Source organism: Phyllostomus hastatus, unplaced genomic scaffold, assembly GCF_019186645.2.
Source record: "Phyllostomus hastatus isolate PE091 unplaced genomic scaffold, TTU_PhHast_1.1 phas_contig_40, whole genome shotgun sequence".
Lineage (NCBI taxonomy): Eukaryota > Metazoa > Chordata > Mammalia > Chiroptera > Phyllostomidae > Phyllostomus > Phyllostomus hastatus.
In genome coordinates this window covers 61,624,574-61,650,764 of record NW_025333872.1, presented here as the reverse complement: position 1 = coordinate 61,650,764, position 26,191 = coordinate 61,624,574, and the positions used below count along the sequence as shown (strand labels likewise).

Sequence of the window (26,191 nt, the reverse complement as noted above, 5' to 3'; positions counted from 1 at the left end):
AGCTCATTTAATTTCCTCCTTTTGGCCCTATCTCCAAACAGAGTCACCTGGTGGGTACAGCTTTGACATATGAATTCGGAGGAGACAAATTTCAATCCATAGCATGGCTGAAGTATGATGAAGAGAAGGAAGTGGAGTGACTCTGGAAAATAAGGAAGTGAAGTTTCCTGGAAAATAAGGAAACTTATTTTCAAGGAATGGTTATAAAGCTAAACCACAGACTCTAAGCTGTAAGTAGACTGAGGGTATGAGAAGGATGATTAGAGGGGAAACTTCTGTTGTTTAAACCACACAGTCTATGATATTTTATTATGGAGCCAGAGCAGACTGATACAGTGTTAGGAAAAATAAAGACTCCCCAAAGATGTCCATGAATTAGCAATACACAGGAACGATGACTGTCAGTGGGGTCAGCAAATTTCTGGCAGGGGAGGACCCGAATCAGCAAGCTGGAAGAATAGGAGGCGAGGGTCAGAGGGCAGGAGATGTAAAAGTGGAATTTCAGAGATTTGGAGCTATTGGAAATGTCAAGGCTTCTGAGTTTTAAAACTGAAGTTCCCAAAGAAACTAATAAAAAGTCATTTTCTTCTGAAATAAGGTAGCTACCTAGTATTGACCCCAAGGAGATAGTAAGATTCCAGCTGTGTATTTTTTAAAAGAAAAGTGCAGATTATCCGTCTTGAAAAGTAAACCTAGTTTCACCTTCTGTCCCTGGCCCCTGGACCTGTCAGGAGAAAGCCCCTCCTCCAGCCTGAGCAAGGCGGAGGGATTTCTGTCACCCAGGGAAGCAGAGGCCACAAGACTGGTGCAGAAGACAGATGCTCTGTGGGGCAAGGTAGCGTTCTATTTATGGATGAGGAAATGACTTAGAAAATTACGTATAAATGCTTCCACTACAATGTGGCAGAGTTATTTGGGCTGCCTTCCATGGTACCTAGGGAACATTTTGTATCCAATTTGCTAAGGATGTTTCCATTTTGAACTTAAAATTGTTTCATGCTTTACTTTGCAATACAAATATGGGTCATCATACTGCAGTGCTCATTGGAAGATTTCTGTCTTGCACACTATGCCCAGAAAGCACTGAATTAGTTCTGCTCGATCGAAACCTGGACAAAATTGAGAAGTGCATAGTTTCTATGTCACATTACTAAAATATCATTATTTTCTTCCAAGTCTGTGCATATAGTGCTTTTTTTCCAAAGCAGTACAAAATGACATGCGCTCTATAACCTGGGGTTTAATATGAGTTGGATGAGAAGTCTATTGAGTAAAATTAAAGAATTAATAAAATGGTGTATTATGTGTTCTGGAGTGAATAATCAATTAAATGTAATTATTATAACAATATTATTGGAAAATAAGGATTTACCCATACCTTTTGAAGAGAATTTAGAAACAAATGTTTGGTTGTTTTAACTAGTTAGAAACAAGTACACTATACATGTTGTAAACATGTTACTAAAATAATAGCAACACTGCCCTTTGGAATATGCAAATACCAGATGCAGCTTTTTAAAAATTCATGTGATTATTTCCATGACACTTCTAATAGCCTCGCATGTCTCATCCCACATCATGTCTTGTGTTCACACCTCTCATATCCACCTTCCTTCTTTCCTTCAATTTTTTAATTTCCTAAGCATCCTGTGAAGCCCAGCTTTTCCGCAGGGACTTCTTGGACCATGAGATGCACACGTTGCTCTCCTCTAACATTCTTTTGGCCTGGGGTTAGTACCACTGTTCTCAAGTCAAGTGGTCTCTGTTGACTAGTTTGAACATTTAACAATGTAATGTCTTTAAGGAAAAATTAAATCATGTCCCTACAGAACCTGCCTGGTCCTGGGCACAGAGTCTCACTGAAGAACAGGTTTTATTTACTGATTTCATGAATAACTGATGCATGCCTCAACTACCCACTCCACCGCAGCCCAGCTACCGGCTAGAGTTTCATTTAGTGATGGCAGTGGGGAGAGTGTCAGGGAAATAAAACAATGGATAGACTCTAGGCTACAGTATATATTTCAGAAACAATTTAATTACTTTAGCCAGATAAAAGTAGACTTTGGGCAAAACAACCCAATTCCCTAATAAGCAGTCACCTAGCAAGAGGTCATGCAAACGGGTGGATGCTCTATATGCATATGTATGCACATGTAAATGGTGTCACTATGGTGTGTCATTTCTGAGTCCTTGCATTGGGAAAGCTTGCAGTCATTCTGCTTTGAGGAACAACGTGGCATGTTGAAAAGGTTGTTGGCTTATGTTTTCTATAGTTCCTACTAAAACTGGAAGTTCCATGAGGGCAAAGACTGTGTCTATACTCTTCATTGTTTAGAGCCTTAATAAGTAACCCAATACCTGCACGTAGTAGTCTCTAAATAAAATTAAATTGATGCAGAGTTGCTCGTTAACACACTGGAGTCCAGGGCTGAGGGGAAAGGCAGTCAGTACTTCGTAAGACTGCAAGGGTAGCAAACACCACTGTAACCCAGGGTACTGTCTAAACCTCTGAATGAGCAGTTTCCATGGATGCCATCCTGCAAGAGAGGGAGCTAGGAGATCCGGGGGTGTCCCACAACACCAGGAAGCAACACTTGGCTGAGGAGGGAGGAGAGCAGTGCTGTGATACAGCCGGACAGTCGGGGGGCACATGAGAACCAAGTCTCAGTTAAGGCTGGCCATGGATTTTTGCAAGGGAGGTTTGTTTGATCCTTGGCCCCACTGACAGACAGGTAGAGGTGAGCATCCTCAGTCAAAATGGGCTCCTAAACTGGAATCAGAGAGGATTGACAAGTAGAACTTCTAGGGGATTTCACTCTGAGTAAAGCAAGGGGAACTTAATGGTCAGCAATTTTGTCACTTGATGGAAAAAAAATAATGGGTACATACATATAAGTGATCCTTTTCCACTAAACTTCTAATAGATGAAAGAGTTACTTCTATTAGTTCAAATACAGGCTTTATATAGTTTTATAATATACTTTATAATAGAGGCTTTATATACTTTTAGCAGCTTGGTTGAGATATAACTGACATATACAATAAACTTTACACATTTTAAGTGTTCAATCTGATAAGTTTCAACATGTAAATATCTGCAAAACCATCACTACAATCAGGATAATGCATATTGCCACCCTCAAAAAAAGTACTCACGCTTCTTTGTAATCACTTTTTGCCAGTTATTGATTTATTGCCTCTCGGCTCCAAAAAGCATTTTTCCAAAAGTAGTTGTGCATATATACAGCATCCTTTTTCCCTGTTTTATAAAAATGGACCTGGGCCACTTAACTATTTTTTGTTTGTTTGTTTGCAGCTGGCACCCTGTCAAGCTTTATCAGTAGAGGGCGCTGGAGAGACATCACAGGAGGGAAGGGCTTTACCTCTGGGTTCAGTAGCATTCAGTGTGGGCCTCTGCATATGCTACTTCTCCAGGGCCAGGCTCCTACAGTCAGTGCCCAGCAGCAGCAAGTAGCCAGAGCTGCCCACAGCACTCCCTCAGACACTTGCATAGCTGTGTGCCTCCAGTGAGACACTTTCCATAGCAGCTCCCCTGGCACACCAGAGGATGGGATGGATCTTAGCCATGTTGCACCATCACTGCACCACAGCAACAACTTCTGTTATTCAGTGAGCCAAAACTAGCTGTGCCCTCTCCAGTGAGGCCTATAACTCAACCTCTGGAGGGAGAAGTGGCAGTGGAGCTTTTTCTCAGCATTCACGGTGATAGCTGCTCCTTACATCTGCTATTCCTATAGGGTTTTCTTTACATCTGACCAGATAATTCCTGGTCACTCCAATCTCCTACTTTATTTAATAGTTCTGTATATTCAATTTTCTCGGTTTCAATTACTGTACTGTTTCTATCTCCTGGCTGAACCTAGACCTCGCTCGGGGTCTAGACCTGCCATTGTTAATATAACAAGAATGTTTTGTGCAATATCAATATAACCTGACAGCCAAGGCAAGTGAACTGGAATGCACATGCATGAAAAATGATGACCTCACTGTAATAGTCAGTGGGGGTGGGAGACACTGTTGAGTGAGCATGTGTACTGTGTGGCCATTGCATTCAAAATGACTGAGTAGAGCAACAGATCTGCATCAAATTTTGCATTAAGTGTGAATATTCCTCTGTGGAAATTATTTGGATGGTTCAAAAGGCCACAGCTATGGGCAAGTGGTGATTGGCATCTTCATCATGACAATGTGCCCATCCATCCATCACTTCTTGTGCAGAGTTTTTTAGGAAAACATCAAATTGCCCAGGTGACTCAGACCCCCAACAGCCCAGATTTGGTGCCCTGTGAATTTTGGCTTTTCCCAAAACTCAAATCACCTTTTAAAGGGAAGAGGTTTCAGACCATTGATGAAATTCAGGAAAATACAATGTGACAGCTGATGGCGACTGGAAGAACTGTGTGAGGTCCCAAGGTGCCTACTTTGAAGGGGACTGAGGTGTCATTGTCCTATGTACAATATTTTTGTATCTTGTGTCTTCTTCAATAAATGTTTCTATCTTTCATATCACATGGCTGGATACCTTCTAGGCAGACTATATATATCATACACACACACACACATACATACATACATATATATATACATACAGTTTTTCTGGCACCACTTATTGAAAAGGTAATCAGTTCTCCACTAAATTGCCTTTGTATATGAAAAAAACATTTTTTCATATATATGTGGGTTTATTTATGAACTCTTTTCTGTTCCATTGATCTATTTGTCCATCCTTATACCAATGCAACAGTGTATTAATGTAGTTTTATAATAAGTCCTGAAATCAGGTAGTATTAGTCCAACTTTGTACTTATTTTTTTAATTTGCTTTGGTTATTGTAGGTCCTGTGAATTTCCATATGAATTTTAGGAGTCCCTTGGCAATTTCTCCAAAAACTGTATACTGGAATTTCAATTGGGATTATATTTACAGATCAACTTAAGGAAATTTGGTAGTTTGACAATATTGGTTTTTACAACCCATGAACAAGTTATGTCCTTTCATTTTTTATTGGGTCTTCTTTCATTTGTCTCAGAAATGTTTTATAAATTTTGGTATTTGCATATCTTTCATCAAATTTATTTCCTAAATATACCATATGTTTATGCTATTGTAATGACATTGAGTTTCACAATAATCATTGCCATATACAGAAATGCAGATTTTTATATACTTAACTTGTATTCTGCAACCTCACTAACCACATTTTTCTAATAGCATTTTTACAAATTCCAAAAGTCTTTTTCTATAGATAATCATGTTGATCTGTGACTAAAGACAGTTTTACTTTTACGTTTTCAATTTGCCTTTTCTTTTTCTTACCTTATTGGAATGGCTACAAAGTCCAATAAAATGATGAATAGATGTGGTAAGAACAGACATCCTTGTCTTGTTCTTGATTTTAGGGAGGAAACATTAAATCTTTTATAATCAAATATGATGATGTAGGTTTTTATAGATAAATTTTATCCAGCTGAGAAAATTTCCTTTATTTTCTTTTTTGCTAAGGTTTTCATCAGAAATACAGTAGAACCTCAGTTCACAAACTATTTGTTCCAGAAAACTGTTCAAGAAGTGATTTGTTCAAAAACTGAATCTTCTTTTTTTTCACCTGAGAGACCTGCGTCTGATCATGCAGGTATCAGCATGAAAGGGTTGTTGAGTGGAGAATCGAGACCCCAAGTTTCATTAAACAGCTGAGACATTTTTTCCATGAACAACTTGGTTGAGAACCAAATTGTCAAGAAACAAAATGTCCAAGAACCAAAGTTTGACTATAGAAGTTGGATTTTGTCAAGTGCTTTTATAGCATCTGTTGAAAAGATCATACAGATTTTTTCTAGTTTATTACTATGGTGAACTACATTATTTGATTTTCAAACATTAAACTGATTTTCACTCTTAGAATAAACCCCATTTGGTCATGATGTATTGTTTAAATGTTTTTTTATTTTTCTTCTCAAAAAGGCAGGAATTAAAACCGATGGGAAAAAAATAAAACAGCCAGGAAAACATAGTGTTTCCTTCTTAATTTCCTACTTAATTTTAGTCAGAAATTTGGGCACTGGAGAAGACTATACACTATTTTGGCTTTCCATTACTTCTCAATAAAATTTCTAACAATAGTCTCTTTTTTGCCATTTCTGAGATGTGTTTAATAGAATTATTTTTAATATGCCATCTGCTGGTCTTCCAAATTTAGCACTAGTAACACAAACTAAGATTTAGTACAATACCTAACAACCTTATAGAATTCATATCTTACTTGGTAACTTTTCTCCAATGGAAATAATATTCAAGTAGTCTTTGTTTATCAGTTATATCTAGGAAGAGATCACTGTATACTTTTTCAGAATCTGGTTTTCATTTTCAACTTTTACATTGTACCTAACATTTCATAATTACCATGAATAAGTGAGTTCAGATTATAGGCTATATACCCAGGGTATACCCAACTATACCCAGGTATAAGCTTCAATTTGTTCTAAACTAGCAAGGAAGTTTTGTCAAAAGTAAAGTCTTGATTCCATCTAAAGTATTCTTCCATGCTATTTGGAAACTTCTTCTGGGTAGTCACTTTTATGTAGTTGCCACAAATCAAGATATCATTTTTATCAACTGCATAAAAGATTTATTTGTAGATAGTATGTTAAAAATATGGCTACATGACCATTATGTGTAGTTTAACTGTACTTTTATTTATAGAAAAATACAAATAGAGTGTATAACGACTGGGGAAGGGTGACTATCTTTTATGTGTCTTTTTTGTTTCTTCAATCAAGGAATGTTTACGGAATGCCAACTCTACCCAAGGTTCTTTTGTTAATAGTATCCCTTAATTTGTTATCCCTCTCCTAAATGATGGTATTTTATCATTTCATTTGATAGGTCTATTTTAACAGAGAGATGGCTACTCTTAGATTAGCCATATGATGGATGATAATGTAATTTATTTAATTCAAGTCAGAACAGTTCTTGCATTTCTGGGAATCCCATTATCCTTAAAACTCTGCCCTATTTTTTTATTCTTTTAATGAAACTACCTCCTTGGTTTAATTGTAAGTGTAGTGTTTTCCCACAGGCAATATAATATCTACTTACCCTAACCACCCCAAAGTCAAGAAAACTTAGAGTGGTAAGTTAAATTAATTTGTTAAGATCAGATTGAAAACAACATTACAGCTTACTGGTTAATCAATATATATTTCGCTAGCACTATAAAGATTCTGGTTCACCTGTGAAAGTACACATGTGCAACTTATTTCATGAATCTGATTCTCCCCTCCAATGTTAATTTTGACCTAAGTAGTTTCGTGAGACAAAGAAATAATATTTTCTCAAAATATGCTAATTGTATAACATGAGTTGTGTCCACATAAGGAAGGAGACTGTGCACTATCCTACAGAAATGCTTATTGACATAGAAAACTACACAGTTAGTTATCACAGCAAATATAGTGTTCATCCGACAGAAAATAGCGGCAACAGTGACAGAAAGAAAAAGAAGTCTGCACTTTTCACCAAATTTAATTCTTGAAAATTACTTCTAAGCTGACAGCAGTATTTCTCCATAGAGAGAAAATGTTATTATGGTTATATTTCCTAATCAAAAGACTATACACAAAATATAATCTATATTACACCACAACAACAAAGATAAAAAATGTAAACTTTGATCACAGAAAATAGTAAAATTAATGCCAACCTTGGTCCTGAACAGAACAAATGGACTAATTACTAATCACTCACGGATGTGAAACTCTTACCTCATAGTACCAAATAATACCACTGTTCTATGTGGTAACATTAAAATGTGCTTTAGTTAAAATTTTACTAAAATTTCTTTGGCATAGAATTTAGGAGGATTTTGAAGGGATCGTGTGGCTGCTTCTCTCACAAAGCCACACATAGTCATTTGAGCTGCTGCCTTCTTTTTGCTAATGTATGTTTCCCTCTACCAAGCAAAAGCGTTCATTCACAATTACTCTGTTGACCCCGAAATCGCTGCAATGTGATGTAGCCACTGTGGGCAGCCATGGGAGTGGTTCACAGCTAACTAGGAGGCCGTAACAAAATCAGCAGGTCATTAGCACGAACTGTTTTTTCTCTATGGATTTTTGAAAGTACTCTTAGAAATTGCAAAGATGGACTGGTATCCCAGAGCACACTTGTCAAAAATCTGTCAAAGTTTTACATGAATGGATAAAGGGTGGCAAAAACTGAGGTTTTCATTAAGACTGAATTGAAGAGGATGATAATCAAAGCCATAGAAATGGGTTTTGTTACATAGCCTTAATCTTAGATAATGTGGAACAAGAGGTTTTTGTATTTGTTTTTGTTGTTTGTTTGTTCTTTGCATTTGGTCCACATCTTAGTTCTTTGAAACTTTCTAAAGAAGGGTAAAAAGTCAGGTTTCCCTTCAGGGAACTACATTAACTTCTCAAGACTAGAGCCTGCATATTTCACGACTAACAGTTAGCTGAACAAAAATCAAGTGAAGTGCCAGAATAAAACCAGCTCTAAGTAGCACTGAGAATAGCTGTTGAGATAAGGTTAAGTGTAGGATTCTTCAGGGTTCAAGAGACTCTAGTAAACTAGGACCAATCTTGGAAAATCTTAAACCAACCCATGTGGAGAAAATGCAAAGACTGAAATGACAACGGGGCACCTGGACTCAATGTATCGAGCACCACTGACTTTTACACTTACTGATGCTCAGAAAAAAAGATGATAAGTGTGGGTTTGTATCTCTCCAGATGTACTTTTGACTTACAATTAGTCAACAGAGGTGAAAGGGAAGTAGTGTCTGTCTGGAGATCTGAAGGCACATAGTTTTCTATCTGTTAGAGTTTTCTTTTTCCCTAAATACATCACACAGACTAAGTATCAGAGGAACTGGGTTCAGTTTCAAACTCTGTCACTTGCTTGTCATAGGATTTTTATAACTTATAAAAATCTCTATGGTTTAATCACTTTTAAAATGAAAGTCAAATGCTGCTCCCCCCATTGAATCTCAGGATTGTCTTAAATATCAAAAGAGATATAAGATATAGGAGTGCTTTGCAAATTACAGCAACAGAAAAAGAAAATATAGTTACTTTTCATAAAATGGTGTTATTTGGGTTGACAGAGATGGATATGTTTGGTTTTTTAAATAACTATATACTTTAATGTTCTCACTTTTAACATCTAATATGGTAAAGATCAATAAATATAACCCACATAAACAAACAAAAGAATATAGTTAACCAGCCAGCAATGAATTGAGGACTGTTTTCCGAAGTCAGCTAGGTATTGTGTATAAAGCTGTGGTTCTCAAATGAAAACCATTTGCATTAACCTTCCATCAGCTCCTCCATGTCCTTCTACCACCTATACTATTATTTACTCAATATTTTTCCACAAAGCAACTACGTTTTTTCTTTTGTGTGTACTTAACTCTCTTCCTAAAAACATAATATTCATAAACTTAGAGGTTTGTATGCTTCTTATACAATTGCAATCCATATTAAAAGAAACATACACCTTTAAAAATGTATAAAGTTCTCTGTATCATGCTTTAGTAAACATTGATAGAGAAGAAGTCCTTAAAACCCAGGCAAGTAGTTGAGACTGAACGGAGTAAGAAATGGAAACCAGCAAAGGTTTAGCAAATTGTTATTTGATCCTTCTTCAGATATAATCACTCTTCCCCTAAAAAGTGCAGTATTGATTTTTAAGTTAAGAAGACAGAAAATTTTATTTTAAAATGCCTCTATATCAACTAAACTCATCTGGAAGTGTGGAGTCCCCCAAAAAATTTTTATCTGGAGTTTTATCCTGATCCAGCACCTTGTGTTCCCCAGAGGCAGGGCATGCTGGTACTCCTGCATTCCCAAAGGGCAACCTTTTCTGAAATGCATGTTTCCAACACTAGATTTTTCTTTCAGAGCCTTAGCAGTAGGCCAACATGCTGGCATTATTATGTAACTTTAATGATAGAGTTCGAAATAGGGTTATATTGTATGACCTTGGGGCACAGCATTCAACACTCAATATCCAATAAGCTGAGCATTCTAAAAGGGGACACAATGACCATGCAAACCCTTCAGGCCAGAGTGGCCAACACTGGCTTCCGAGGGCATAACTACCGCCATCCTGGTTTCCTTTTGTCTTTTGGGTTACCTGGGTCTGCACACCTTCCCATCACCACAAGATTCTTTCTAAGCACCTGAGGCATAGGGGGCCCAGTATGATCATGTCCAAAACATCTAGAACACCAGTCCTTGTGCTCTGGCAGTTGGGGATGGGGGACAAAAAACAGCAACCCCCACCCCCAGATCTACAGATCTGCTCCCATTTAAGCACCAAATGTAGAAGTTCCAGAACCAGCTTATGTTCCAGCAGTACCAAAGTCCTGAGGTAGACGGAGCTATGCACAACTATTTCTAAGCCAGGAGTTCACTAATGATACCAGAGTGGTTATGGAAAGGTAGAGGAAATGCTACAGTAAATACAGTAAATAAATATATCTTCTTTACTGAAGATATTTTTGGAGCCTTTGACATACTCATAGGCACTATAAATAACCAATACAGGGACTCCATACCCATCATTCATTCCTCAAACTGATTTTACCCCATAGTCCTTTTTCAGGGAGTATCTGGGGATGCTAGTCTCCTAGGGGACCACTGCTCTAAAAGATGTCATTGCCATTTGGGGATAATAAAAATATAATGCAATACAGAAGGTTACCTTCTCATATTGTTGTGCTTTGGACTTGTCCTAAATAAACACGTTGTTTTTGTGAGCCTTTGCTTATGCAGCTGAATAACTGTTTCTGTGGCTTCTGATTTGATTCATTACTCAGAAACCCGAGCAGCTGCAGTAATGGAGGAGATACGACCTGTGGGTGAGACTGCCCACCCCACACTGGTTGCCAGTCTCATGTGGCATCAGAAATAACTGAAGTTTCATACTAGCTTTAAAAAAAATGAAGAAAAGAACTCACTTTCAAAAGTTAAAGAAACACTTTGCCAATTGCTAGTGACCCAGGATGTGACTTTTAGTTTTTAGAAAGGCACAGATTGATTGTCCTCCGTTCAAAGGCTGTGACTGTCAGCCAGCAGTGTCCCACAAATCTTACTCTCACTCCTGTCTGAGACCCTGCCCACCGAATGATGAGGCTGCTATTTGTGATGACCGCCTGGCGGGGCGTCAGCTCCAGAAACCACATGCTCTATGTGCTTTAGAACTAAATGTTTCTTCTTCTCATTGACTCCTGACCCCCTTAGAACAACTGTCGCCACCTTCAAATGCTTTCACTAAGTAAAAAGTCAATTGGCTGTAAGTGGTGATGAAGAAAATGTCGTGTGATTAATGCTCCAGTTTAGGCCATTGCGATCAGTCCCGGGAAAACACGTCCAACCTCTACCCCAAGAAGCGCGGTGCGCCCACTGCAAATGGCCTGCCTGAAGCCCGCGAGGAAGAAATAGTTGGGCAGTGTTAAAAGCGGCCTATTGATTTGTGCTCTGACTGAAAGCCATGCGCTGATGTAAATGAAAATGTGTCAAGAGTTGATATTGATTTTTTTTAAATCAGACCATCTCTGGGGAAATACCGCTGGCCATACGACTGCTCGTGTCTATGAGTGAAATAAGATTCCTTTCCACAAGACTACACATGTCCAGACATCATATTTTCCTCTTTAACTTCAATATGGTAGGATGCTATTCTATCATCTGCAATCTCTGCTTGGAGAAAATGGCCCGGAGTTCATATACCCAGGAATAAAATGAAAAAGAGAATAGAAAGTTTGAGATATGTATGTGGGAAAGGTTGTGGATCCACGAGCACCTACCTATCGACTGGGCTGTGTGTATGTGGCTCACAACACACACATGTGCTTAAACTAGAGATTTTCACCCCCTGTGTCCCCAGATAAATCACTTCAGAAGGATATGTTTATTTTAGAAAATTCTGTTCAAAGACAGCCATAACATAAGATAGAAAAAGAAATATATTAGGATATGAACCACCAAGTTGGGGCCTTTCTTCTTCGGCCTGTGGAAAAACTAGCCATATTTTTCCCTCTTAGGAATAATTTCCCTAGCTGTGCTTTATTCATAGACTGCAGTGCTTGTACATATTGACAAACAATATAAGAAAAGGCCAAGACTCATAATAATCATGCAGCTTTGGGTCATATCTGTGGGGTTTACAGCTGCCTAGGTAAGACTGCGCTTCATGATTCAGCAGGGAGAAGGCAATGACTCTTTCAATCAGAATGAAAAATAATATGGAAAAGGAGAGAGGTCATCAACTGCCAATATATGTGGATTATTTGGAATCAACTATTGGGATTAGGGAAACCCTAATAAGTTGATAAGGGAAAGGGTCATTCATGACCTTTCATAAACTGTCCGTGGTGTACTTCATGATTTAGATTTAGAGAGCTAAATCCAGTTAATTTGATGCATTCACCTTAGGCACAGACATGGGATAAAAACTCTACATCTCCAATTGATGAACTTTTGTTGATTACTTGATGACCTTTGAGAGTTTCTAGACTTTATGACCTGTATACTTTGCCCTCAAGATTAAAAGAAAAATAACGATCTGAAATAGACCTCAAGGAAATGGGAAATATTATGATGAGATAATTCTATACTGAATGTCCTGCATTACAATTGAGGAATATGTAGCATAAATGTTCAGAAGACAGCTCATTACTTTGTTAGTAACAAGTGAGGTAACAAATGATCTACAGTAGATGGAACTTTTCAATTTAGGGCTGCTGTCTTAAAATAGTTACCATTAATCTGAAATTCTTAAAACAAATATAGCTACCTGTACAGGTCCAGCTGTACTTTGATAGCAAACTGAACCTCCATTGACTCCCTGAGAGCCTACCAGAGCACCCCCTCCTGCAGCCTGGAAAACCAGGACAGACCCAAAGATCTTTGCCCTTGACGACTCTAGACCAGCTGTTGACTGTGCTGCTTCCTGCCATAACTTGTATTGTTGTATTGTTATTTGACTTTGATAAATGTTTAAGTATCTCCACCAGCACAATAAGCTTAGTAAAGACAAAGATCATGCCTAGTTAGTTCATTGCGCTGCTAACAATGTACAATCCCTTTTTTAAGAATACTTTTTAAAATATATTTTTAAAGATTTTATTTATTTATTTTAGACAGAGAGGGAGGGAGAAAGAGAGGGAGAGAAACATCAATGTGTGGTTGCCTCTCACATGCCCCCTACTGGAGACCTGACCTGACCTGCAACCCAGGTATGTGCCCTGACTGGGAATTGAATCTGAAACTCTGATTCTCAGGCCAGCACTCAATCCACTGAGCCACACCAGCCAGGGAACAATGCATAATTTCTTAAATGCTCAAGGAAAAATATCTACCAATATACACATATACATATACACATGTGTATATATATAGTTAAATACATATTTCATGGAAGATGCGCTAGCCATCTCTGTGACATAAATTACTCAGCCACTTTTTACACTGCAATAAAAAAAGATATATACCAATGGCCTTATGCAGTTATTCATTCTAGGATAAGTTCAAAGCAACTCAGAAAATATTATTCAGAATGAAAAATGCTTTTTCTTCCTTCTGGTCCTTTATACAGCTGCTTAATATATGCATTCATTAAGTAATTCCTATTTGCCTTTTTCATGCTCAAGCACATAAATTTAAATATCATTTACAAATACATATACTTGAGACAATGAAATAAAATGATTTGAGAGTGGCCATAAAGTCTGGAAACAGATAATATTAATTTATTTTATACATGCAATATAATTTCAATAAATTATTCATTATATGTTCACTTGTTTCCAGATTTAGTAGCCACACAGTATTTTCAAATATATTATCTAAACATACACATTTAGCAAACTAATTGATTTTTTTTATCTTGACCTCAGTTAACAAATTGAAGGTTTTCATTTGGTTCATTTTTAAGTTTTAATTTCAAGGAAAAAAATTTAGCAAAAGAATTGTCACAGCCCAAAACTTTCAGTTAGGCAAAAGATCGTGACTACTTTATTATACTACCTTAAATGTTTTAGTAGGTTCTTTACTTGCTTAGGCAAAGCCTGAGTTAGAAAGTATACATTAATGTTGAACTCCCACCCTTTCCTTTCAAAAGCTGTCTTTGCTTTTTCAAGTCCTAGTGCGGGGATGGGCAGACAAGTGAAGGTCTGTACTACACAAGTCACACATTTGTCTTTCATGTGAAGGAAAGAAATAGAAAAAATATATACATATATGAACCTAAAAATAAGAATGAATTATTTGCTAGCCCACAAAATTTTGTCACTGCTTTTTTTATTTCTCCACTGAGGATAGAGTTCATTAAAAATACATATTTAAAATTTGAGTTGGGAATTAAAAGTATGAGATGGATACAAAAGAATGAGAATGTATACTATACTCAGATCAAAAGAAGAAGGAAGGAAAGCTTCAGGGAAATTGTCTTCCCTTCCTCACAAAATATAGTTAGATGTGGAATTTTCAGATAGTCATGTCACAACATTTAACAAGAATAGCAGCAAATAATATATAATGCAGCACTCATAATCTGAACATATCTAAAGTCAGTGGAACAAACATGAATCAATATACCATGTAAAAAGATGCTAACTTCCAATATTTCTTTTCCTAATAATAATATTTTATTATAAATGTTATTTCATATTACTAGGAAAAGTTTTAAAATAAGTTTTGCATTTTATATTCCTTAGAACAATAAATCAAATATATCCTAATAATAAAAATTACTTTTCTCTTAAGCACATCTACACAGGATTAGGATTAAGCCTTTCATAGATTCCTTTAACTAGTATTATGTATCTATAATTTAAAGCCTTTACTCTGAATATTCTGTTGACTACAGTTAAACAATATAATATCATATATATATATAGATATACACACACACACATACAGGTATGGCAAAGGTAGGTTTACAGTTGTGAATATGCAAGACACAGTTTATTTTTGTATTATCATTTTATTAAATATTATATTTTTTATTTGAGCAACTGTAAACCTACTTTTGGCCCACCCTCTATATCTATAGATATTTATTTCATATCAATAAATAATGATATGACAATAATTGAGGTGATAAAATTTTAATATTTTAATATTTTTGTTTTGTATTACTCAGGAGGAAAAGTAATCATGAAACTAAATGAAGTTTTTTTTTTCTTTTTATTACACCAAGGAAATTGAGTTCAGCGAGGCACATTATGCCTTTCTCGATCAGGTGCATATTTACATTTGCATTGCTAAGTCATTTACCATAAATACATTTTTAACTCTAGCAAACCTTAAAATAATAAAGGTCCATTTTTAGGCTTTATACAAACATGCAAATGTTAATGTTTTACTATGGAATATACTTAAATTACAGAACATTTTTATTCATTCTTCTATTACCCCTGCCATGATGCTCAGGTCTCCCAACAATTGTAGAATACTAGGGAGCCCCCTAGTGGCACCTGTATTCCTACCTAGTAAATGTCCAAAGAGAATCAAGTTAGTTTTTTCTTTTCCTTGCTAACTACTTGGACCTCTTTGAGAACCTAAACATATTTTGCTGACTTTTTTCCTCCAGGTTTTAAACCCAACTAGATTTCCTTTAGTGTTCCACATATGTTGTGTTTCGGGCACCAAAAATATAATCATAATAATTATCATTCCAGTAATTCAAATGACCAATTGCTAAAATCTCTTTGTCTTTCATTCTTTCTCATCTTGTAACCTTCTCGGTTATCTCAGAAACCACCTGGAGATTCACTGCAAAAAAAGATTTTCATGGGAAATTAAATTCCCATATTAAACTGTAAAAACATGCATCTTACCAAATGTTAGTTTTAATATTATTGTTGTACAGAGGCATATCTTTATTATATATACTTTCATCTAACGAAAGAAAAAGATGTACAAAATGACACCCAGCCTGCATTATCTTTGAAGCAGCCATACAACATGTTTACAACTTACTAATATTACTATTAGTTATGGTGAACATTGGATGATGGGCTACAGAGTGATGTTCCCTGGACAAAGTGAGCAATTTCGAGTATTCAATAGTTCTGATGCTTTTCCAACACGGTCCTCCCAACACTTTCAAAGAGTGAGGTGAAATCAGTCTAAGAAATGGGGGTGGGTTGGAGGTAGAAGAGGGTATAAGGGGGTAAATGGTAATGGAAAAAAGTACAATACAAATAAATTTAAAGAAACAAAAGCAAAAAAGAAATGATGGAGGAGATCATTCATCACACTGAGAATGACTTCAACCTTAATGTAAAGATGAAAATAGCATGAATTTGCCCTGAAAACTATACTAGAAACTATTAACATTACTGAAACTCCGAGTGAGAGGTGGGCACATAGGTAGTGGACCCAGAGGTGTGCCAGGGCCGGCCAGACTGTGGGGGGCTACACCTAGGTGTTTGAATTGATCCTGAACACCAGTGGAAAGTTGTGAGCTAGTCAGATTTGTGTTTGAGGAAATGAGTCTGACAGCAGGGGAGAGGGTAAATTTGAGGGGGGATGAAATCCAAGTCAGGGAGAATATTTGGTCCAGGCAGGAAATGATGTGAGTTGGTAGACAGGTTGTAAAAGTGTCTGGGCAGTTAAGGTCATTTGTGGGCCACTGATGCCCCAGGCAGCAGTGGGATTAACTGGGGTCTGAGCAAAGGCCCTGGCACCACTCTGCCGTAGCTCAGTATCCATTAGTTTTGTTTTTGACCATTTACCCCTTGCCTTTGGCCACACTACCATCTCCCTCACCCTCTCTGAGAGTAAACTCACATGAGCATCTCATAGCTTTCGGCCCTGAAGAAAGACATGGGTTGTGCGGTCTGAATTTCATACTTTAGAGGGTATAAAGCATAGAAAAGAACTGTGTAGGACATAGGATCGTGGACTGTGCAGAATGGTTAGATGTTGAGCATGAAAAATGGGAAAAAGCCCAGAATGACTCCTAGGCCACCAGCATGATGCCTGGGAAGACAGAAGGATTAATCACTGATTTATAGATCCAATAAGAGAGAAGGAGCAAAAGAAAACTATATTTATTTTCTAGGCTGTATAACAAATTCCCACAAACTTAGCAGCTTAAGACAACACACACTGATTATCTCATCATCCTCTTGGGTCAGAGCCTGGGATGGCTTAGCTGGGTTCTCTGCCTCAGGTTCTCCGGAGGCTGTAGTCAAGGCTGTGTCAGTCAGAGCTTGGTTCTCATCGGGAGGTTCAGCTAGGAAGAGTACGCTCCCTTGTTCACGTGGCTGTGGCCAGCATTCAACTTGCAGTTCTAGGTTTGTGGCACCTTCTTTCTTTAAAGCCAACAAGAGGCTCCAGAGCAAGCCTGCTAGCAAGACAGAGTTATATATAATTTAATAAAATCACAAGAGAGATGTTTCATTTCCTTTGCCATGTTCTAATGGCTAGAAGCAAGTCACAGTTTCCACCTATACTAAGGGGAGAAAATTATACAAGGGCATGAACATCAAGGGTCAGGGGCCATGGGAGCCACCTAACTGTCCATCACGTGAGCCTTTTTTAATAGTGTTTTAAAATGTGAAAATCTGTGTGTCTTCTGTCAATTCAAGGAAATTCCATTATGCCATAACTTGACCATCATTACACTAGTTCAGGATTATTAGAATAACAATATTTGTTCTGCCCTAGCTGGTGTGACTCAGTGGATTGAGCACTGGCCTGGGAACCAAAGGGTCACTCACTGGTTTGATTCCCAGTCAGCCAGGGCACATGTCTGGGTTGTGGGCCAGGTCCCCAGTAGGAGATACATGAGAAGCAACCACACATTAATGCTTCTCTCCCTCTCTTTCTCCCTTCCCCTATCTCTAAAAATAAATAAATAAAATCTTGTTTTAAAAAAGAATATTTGTACTGAAAATATCTACATAGAGAGAGAGAACAAAAAAGGAGTAACTTCATTCTTTATGATCTTCAAGAAAGTATATAGTGTACATTTTTTATTTAAAATGTGTTCTTTGAGTCTCGTATCCCTCTGAGAAATCTCAGTTCATAGTTTGGAAACTACGAAAGAGCAAAATCTGAGTATACTTCATACTAAATGGCATTATAATAATGTTGTGTTATTGCTAGTTGCTTTCCTGTCCATATGAGGTTTAACTTGATGTGAATATTTAATGAACAATTGAAAATGACTTAAAATCCTTTCCTCTTCTTGACTTCCCTGGAAGAAACCAAGTTTTTTTTGAAAACTAGAGACAATCCTCAAATGTCATATATTACGTTCATTGTTATTCCAAATCCTAATGACCCTTTCTTCAAAATGCTTGCTCTAGTCACCCCGTGTTCTCCATTTATACAACCTCTCTACCCTCGGGCAAGCTGTTACTGCCTCCTGTCTGAATAAATCAGCATCAGCCCTCTGTCTGGTGTTCTCACTCTAATATTTCCTCCCCTCTCTGTTGGTGCCATTCAAAATTACATTTTTCTACATAAACAGTTTTTAACAAGTAGTTTCTTTTTTTTTCAGTTATTCGTGCTGCTGCTGTGTCTTATACTACCATCCATACACACCCAAATCTGGCTTTTTAGAAGGTCTATCAGCTAAAATACCTTCCATTCAATCCTTTCTTTGGTGTAAATCATCTTCCCCCCACCCCAAATGGTCCCCTCCAGGCTCTACATAAAGCAATCTTGCTTCTGTTTCCTTATCTCTGTTCATATTGTACCCTCAGCTTGGATTGCCCATGCCCTGTCATCGTGCATACCCTAAGTCACACTGAATAGACACTGAAGGATGGGAAGCCCAGGTGAAGAGTAAGGGGGAGCCAGGTGAAGGAAAAAACAAGAGGTACCCATAACAGAATTCAGAAGATAAGGGGCATGGTAAAGCCAGGAGGTTGAAAGAAAGTGGACAAAATGAGCAGTGATGTTATCACATCCTAGAAGTCAAAACCAATGCCCAAAGTCCACCCAGGTTGGTTAGTCTGAACAAATGTAAATATCAAGGGTTGAGATAAGCAGAGACGGGCAGACAGAATGCATTCAAGAAAACAAAATCTCAAAGAGCAACAGAGGTACAAGGTAAAAGATGAGGACTTTTCATGGCTCTATAGGGATGGGCAGGCAAAGAGGGTAGGCAAGTGCACATTAATCAGGAACAGCTTGATAAGAGAGGAAAGTTCTCCCATGGACCAGTGTAGCTCCTATCCAAGTACCAAGATGCTTATGGAAGATCATGATCAGTCAGTTCTGGGTTCAAATTCCTTTTACATCATTTGTTAGCTGTGTGACCTTTTTGGACTAGGTATTAAACTTCTCCAAGTTCACTTATCTGTAAAATGCAATAATCATACCAATTTCATGGTAATATAAGAATTAAATATGTTTACATCTATAGGAAATACCTGACATCTAGCAAGTATACCTATTTATTGATTTTTATCATTTTATTATTTTCATCTTCTAAAAGCAGAATGGTTACCAAATTGCATCTGAAATCTCATGACCTTCTCTAAGCTCTTGTCATGTGTAGACTCTGCTCCATACATTGCATCACTCATCACAGAATGTTTTGTGAGTTTGCAAAGTTTCAGGTTATTTAAGCTTAGTTTCCCCAATGATAATATGAACTTCTTGAACAGGGGCTTTCCACTGCAGAGCTCAGCATAAAGACTCAGCCAACTCTTGCTATTATAATGTGTTTCAAAGTCCCATTTCTTTCATTCACTCATTCATTCGTTCATGCAACAAGTATTTATTGCCCATTATGTGTGATGCACTGGGGATACAACAACAAAGAATAAAAGCTTGGCATCCTGGAGCTAGGCATGAATTATAACACTATATTAACAGCACTGTGAATCTTAAAAATGGAAGGACCTAAGAGATTATCTAGCCCATGTCTCTAATTTTACAAAGGTGTGACTGAGGATCAAAGAGATGACACTTGGCTTTTAATTTCTTCATTGACTATTCTTTTGGCTATTAAGTCATTGATATTTTAGAAAACAGAGAAAAGTCTACGGGGGTTAACTGAGTAAGAGATTGGAAGTGAAATGTTTTGACATCTGCCATGTCTCTAAGAAACTGAACCCACTCCTCTCAGAGAAAGTTGCCAATTGCTGTGCACAGTGCAACCTCCTGCACGTCTCTACATCTCTACCGGAGAACAAACAGGAGCCCTCTACGGCTGCTGTGCTCTGGCCTCACTGTGTCTTCCCCAGTGTGGAGGGAAAAAAAAATCTGTCATAGATGGAAACAGGTAATTCAGGTAAATGCAAAGACCTTTTCCACTGTCTTTGCTGGGAAAGGCCAAGACGGTGGCTTCCTCTGATGATCAGTCCAGACCATTACTCACTACATTTGACAAGACACAGCTAAGCATTTCTATGTGGAAATGCATTTGAATCAATAATATGGGACTGGGACCTGAAGACACAGTGGCTTTAATCAAAATGTTTGCTCAACATACTTCAATACTTGATCCCCAAACTTATTTCAAGATTAGAATGCCAAGGAGAAGATCAACACCTCCATTTAGACAGAGCTAATGAGACATGATTTATTAAACCAACAAGAAAACCTTAATTATGCACTGGAGCACTGCTTGTTTCAATGTTAAATATTACTCGAGTCATGAAGAACTGGAAAATAATTAAGGACTAAAATAGAAAGTAATGTATAGTTATTTTCCCCCCACAGAAAGTGTTTGTCACATTTTCCTCCTAAATAACTCATTATTGGCATTTGTAATAAAAGCTTGATATAAACATTCTTGAAATAGACATGTGGATATTGGGAAAATAGATTATGATTCAACAGGAATCTGCTAAGAAGGCAATTTTATTGCCTAGTTTTAGCTGCAGCAATGTTATTCATGCTCAAAATGAGTGCATGATTATTTACTGTTCTCTTAGTAGGTTCTTCCTATTGAGATACACTTGTTTTTAACACTAAGGGTTTAGGACACATGGATAAAAACTAGGGGCGGATGGAAATGGGAGGGAGGAGAGGAGAGTTGGGTGGGTGGGTTGGGATGGGAGTAAAAGACAGAAAATTGTATTGCAACAACAATTTAAATAAAAATAAAATAAAATAAAATAAAAAACACTAAGGGTTTAATAATGCAAGTCCATATATTTTGGAACTGCTTAATTTTATTATTTTGACACTTTTTTCAATCAACCCATCATACTCAAAAGAGAAGTGGGGGGATGGGAAGAACAAGGCTAGCACATAAGGGGATAGTAGACATGTACTCAAACTTCCTAAAATTAAAAGGTAGAATATGGCATATCCATGGTAATATGCAAGATCAACAAGTTTTCCCATAACATTTGAGATTCTAAATTTTGTTTTCATTAGTAGATTCAAGATAAAACCAGAAAGGAAGAAAAGAGGGGAGAGAAGGAGGGAAGGAGAGGACTTTTGATGCATTCATTTACCACTTCAGAATAAGCCCCTTTGCTAAGATACAGATGGGAAAAATATTGTTGTCGTTTCACATATAATTAGTTACAAAGCATGCTAATAAACCAGATGATCATGTTGGGTCAGTCACAACTAAATAATGAGCAAATTGCCTTACACAGATGGAAAATGTGTAAGATGCATAGACCTCCTGCATAAACAGCCTCAACTAAGATTTATTGATTAATTTTGTCCTACTTATTTATTCTATTTAAAATCGGAACCTGCACTCTTTTCACCTTCTTTAAAAAAGAAAAATCATTAAAGCCTAAGCCTCACATTTCAGAATCTGGAAGCTTTCCCAAGTCTCCTAACCTTCAGCAGAGGGTGAATTCCACCTTCACTGGGTTCCCAAACAGTGTCAGTAACTATCTCCTCATCACTGCAGTTTCAGAAATGTGGCAAGAGTACCCCCAATATAAAGTTTTGAGGATCTAAGTTAGCAATTAGTCTAGTTGTTGTAATATTTGGATAAAATTATTAAGAAAAATGTTATTTTTTCTTTCCACACACATTAAACTCAAAACATTGTGTTCTGGAGAGAATATTCTGAAGCATATGAAGTTAGCTGGTAAGGCTAAGATCATGAAGTTGGCCAATGGCTTCCCTCTGTTCAGTGACCACAAAAAATACCTCTTGTCCTATGTATAATAAAGATGTGTTCTTATTCATAATACTGGAAAATAATAGGGGAAGCAATTACAATATTTGGAAATGATATGGAAGACACATATACCTCTGGCACTTCTTACCTGTATGGTGTTTGATCGGTTTAAGTTAACTTCTCGGAGATCCACATTTCAAAGTGGGACTGCTAAGAATACCTAAAAAGTTTGCTTTGCAAATTTTATGTTATGTGTTAAAAAAGGACTCTGGAACATATAAAGGACCAAATATTTTACAAAGAAGATCAAGACAAGAAAGAATGGGGAAAATCAATTAAAATCAATCACTGCTATTTTGGAAATGACTGCAAAGCACATAATCTCATCTACACAACTAGAGGTCAGCAGGATAAGCACTGACCAGCTTGGAGAGAGGGGGTCACCTGAATAGGAAGGAAAAGTGTAATTTACTCTTGGAAATCCACGTATTTCTAGATGCCATTGTCAGAAAAACTGTTGAATGGCTAATTTAACTGTCGGATAATAAGAATATTTTAAACATAGCTCCCTATGGCTTCCCAACGTTCCTTCCCTTCTCTAAGTTGTAGAGTAAAAATGTTGCTGCTCTGCACACCAGATCTGTAGTCTAGTTTCAGTTCACTAGGTGTGCTTACTTTGCATTATTCATTTACTCATTCATTCATTCATTGGACCAGTGCTTATTGACTCTTTAAGCATCAGGTCCTGTACTGAGCCCAGGAGATACAACAATATATCTCACACATGGTTTACAACTAGCAGAGTTCACTCAACTTCTCCAGCCAGAACTCCCCCATTTGTGAGAAGAGGGAAATGGACATGACATGCTCTTCAGTAACTTCCACTTCCAGGGTTCTGAGTCTTTCTTTCTCTCTGCATATGTTCATTCTTTATTTTCCTCCAATGACTTCAAGAATCTACATGCTGTTTTTTCCCTCTCATTAAATTATATTTATAGCATGTACATATACACACATAAACTTGTCTACACATATATATACATATACATGTATATAATCTATAACCTTTTTTCTAAAGAGAATTCCTCCATTTATTTATGCATCACACATTGGGTCATTGAGAGAAGTCACTGTGCTATTTGTGGAGGTATGTATAGATGTATCAAACACTCCCTATTCTCTAAGTATTTATAATGCAATAGTATGGACAAAAATATTCACAAATACTGCATGTCAGAATCCTTCCTTTAGAAATAAAAATCCTTTCAGTCGATGAGATTAGAGAAGCTTTCTTATAGGCAGTGGAGCTAACATGAGGCTAGAAGAAGGGATAGGACTTTGAGAAGCAAAATGAAAAGACAGAAGGTCAAAAAAGAAAGAGTATGGACAGAGGAAAAAATAAGAACAGGGTTTCTGAAAAAGTACATTACATGTGTGAGACATGAGATGAGGCTGTGAAGGGAGACTGAGGCCGAATGTCAATCACAAGGCCAAAGTCAGGTGCTGGGACATTGTGCTGTTGGCTAGCACTGTCTAATAAAGTATAATGAAAACCCCTACATGATTTTAAGACTTAAGTGTGCTCATTAAAAATAGTAAACAGAAACAGGAGAAATTAATCTTAGTCACATATTTCCTTTTTCTCAGTATGTAGGCAAAATATACTTTCAACAAATAATATAAAACATCATTAATGAAATATTTTACATTATTTTCTCCTACTATATTTTTGAAATTGATGGGCATTTCATACTTTCAGCACGTCTGAATTTGTGCTAATGGGGAGTGACCACTAACCACCATATTGGACAGCGCAGCTCTGGGCCAGGGAGAGAAACTGCTGGGTTTTGAAGCAATTGTCAGGCAGCTAGACAACGTTTTGGAATGTAGAAGTGTATCAGACTGTAAGAACATTACAGCTACAAGGCAAGGAGATGGTCTTGATGAAACAATCCGGGTTTGAAGTGATGGGGGTGGACGATGGTTCCTGACTCATGTATTAAGAAGTTTGAGAGAAATGTCAAGTCTGCACAATCCAATTGAAGGAGAAAGTAACGAGTGTATGCCAATTCATGGAGTTAAAGGAAAAGTAGAATTATTTTATGCCTTGCCTGATTAGCTTTTCTCACTAGAGAAGAGCCTCAATTCCACAAACATCCACCAATAGATGAATAAATAGATAGATAGATAGATAGAGAAATAATAGATATATCTCATATGTGTGTATATAAACAGTTGTTCTTAATGTCAGTAACTTAACAGTGTTGTGGAAAAAGCAGGCATTGATACAAAAGAGCAAAAGCTGGTTTTGAAACAAAAAAAAAAAAACAGGCATATACAACTCTTCCTGGAAGAATCTAGAAAAGACTCTTGGGGGGAGTGACATTTGAGCTGAATATGGAAGGATAAGTACAATTGCTACAAGTTGAAACAAAAGAGGGCATCACAAGCAAAAAGGAGAGCATGAGGGAAATTAGGAAAGTATCTGGCATGTTTTAGAAATTGAATATTTGTCAGATTTAGAATCCAAGTGGACATATTATGAAAAATCAGCTAGAAAAGTGATTGAGGAGAAATTGGGGGTGGGGGCGGTCACTACTTAACTAAATGCATAGTGTTCCACTTGGCTGCAGGGACCTGGAGCATTATCAGGAAGAAAAGCCACTTTGGAGCCCACAGGTGAGCAGTGGGGAACATGGCTTTTGCTTGAGAAAAAGACACAGAGAAATCTGTTTCTGCAAGGAGTAATATGAAGACAGTATCTTGCACATTATAACTCAGAGTACTCACTAAGTGTCAGATATAATGATCTGCCTTTTCACTGAAAGGCATTCGACATTTCACTAAATTGACCTTTTCTTGCCAATAGCAAACCCAATTGCATTATCGTCTCTGTTCAAAGTTTGAGCATAAGAGCTAGCTAGCATTGTTAGGGGTATAATGTATTTCTTGAAGGTGAGCTTTTGCTGTTTGACACTCACTATTGTCTGAGAAGAAAGATTCAGGGGGGGAAATCATTAGTGATGCTTCTTTTTCCCCTTAAAGTTATAGATGATGGAGAAGTATGCCTGTATTAGTTTTCTAATGCTACATAACAAATGACTACACACATAGCAACTTAAAAAGAACATCCTTTTATTAGCTCACAGATCTATAGGTCAGGAGTCCAGGTGGGCTCAAATGGATTCTTAGCAGAGAGTCTGGAAAGGCTGAAATCAACCTGTCAGCTTGACTGGGCTCTTATCAGGAGACTCTGGGGAAGAAGCTGCTTCCAAATTCATTTTTGTGGTTGACAGAGTCTAGCTCCTTGTGGCTGTAGGAATGAAGATGCAGGCTCTTTCTGGCTGCTGGCCAGAGCTTGTTCTCAGTTCCTAGAAGTTGCTCTTCCCACACTGAGAAACTTGAACAAACTCTAGCAAGGCTTCGAGTAGCCTATAGCCATCATCCCTAGGATGACCCCAGCTATCCTTAAAATGTCTGCCTGAGACAGCCCAATGCTACCTAAGGAATTGCTGTTTATTCCAGCTCCAACCTGACAAAGTCCTATAAACTCCCTCTTAAAGCAGTTACTTTAGAAAACTTATCATTATAAACCTTTTCTCTGCCCCCTGAAATATAAACCTTCTACCACCTGGAACTATCTCCTTGGAGACCTAGAAATGCAATCTCTAGAGAGGAGGCTCTTCCTCTCCCATCTCCCAGTCCCTAATTTAGTTGGGTGCCTTGCTCCAATTTGCAAAACTACCTCCAGTCCTAATGTGTTAGAAATTTGTTTTTCTTCCAGATAAGTGCCAGTTAACAAGCCCAGATGGCTTATTCCCAGGGACCAACCCCCTTTCCACTCTTTATAATTTCCTGACTCTGCTAGAGGCACCACTCCTTCCTTCTTCCTACTCCTTTATTCTCCCTTTAAAGTACCTGGTTACTCTACACATCACAATGCAACTCAGTTCCGTCCTGAAGTCTCTGTCCCCCGCTGCAGTAGAATTACTGAATAAAATCTGTCTTCACCACCTTTCCCTGTTGTCTGGCTTCCCTTGTTGCTCTTCAAAGCACTCAATAAGCAGGGCTAATGACA

General features: G+C 37.5%; 1 protein-coding gene across 6 annotated transcripts in view; it reads left to right on the top strand.

Moving 5' to 3' along the window:
* Window positions 1-26,191, top strand: part of HS3ST5 (heparan sulfate-glucosamine 3-sulfotransferase 5) — a 256,859-nt gene that overhangs the window by 211,032 nt on the left and 19,636 nt on the right. For 3 of the 6 annotated variants that reach the window (XM_045843797.1, XM_045843794.1, XM_045843799.1), the window contains one exon: window positions 42-230. The exons of the other annotated variants lie outside the window; for them this stretch is intronic. The gene's annotated coding sequence lies outside the window, so the exon portion shown is untranslated. The remainder of the gene's footprint in view (window positions 1-41; window positions 231-26,191) is intronic. 6 annotated transcript variants of the gene reach the window in all.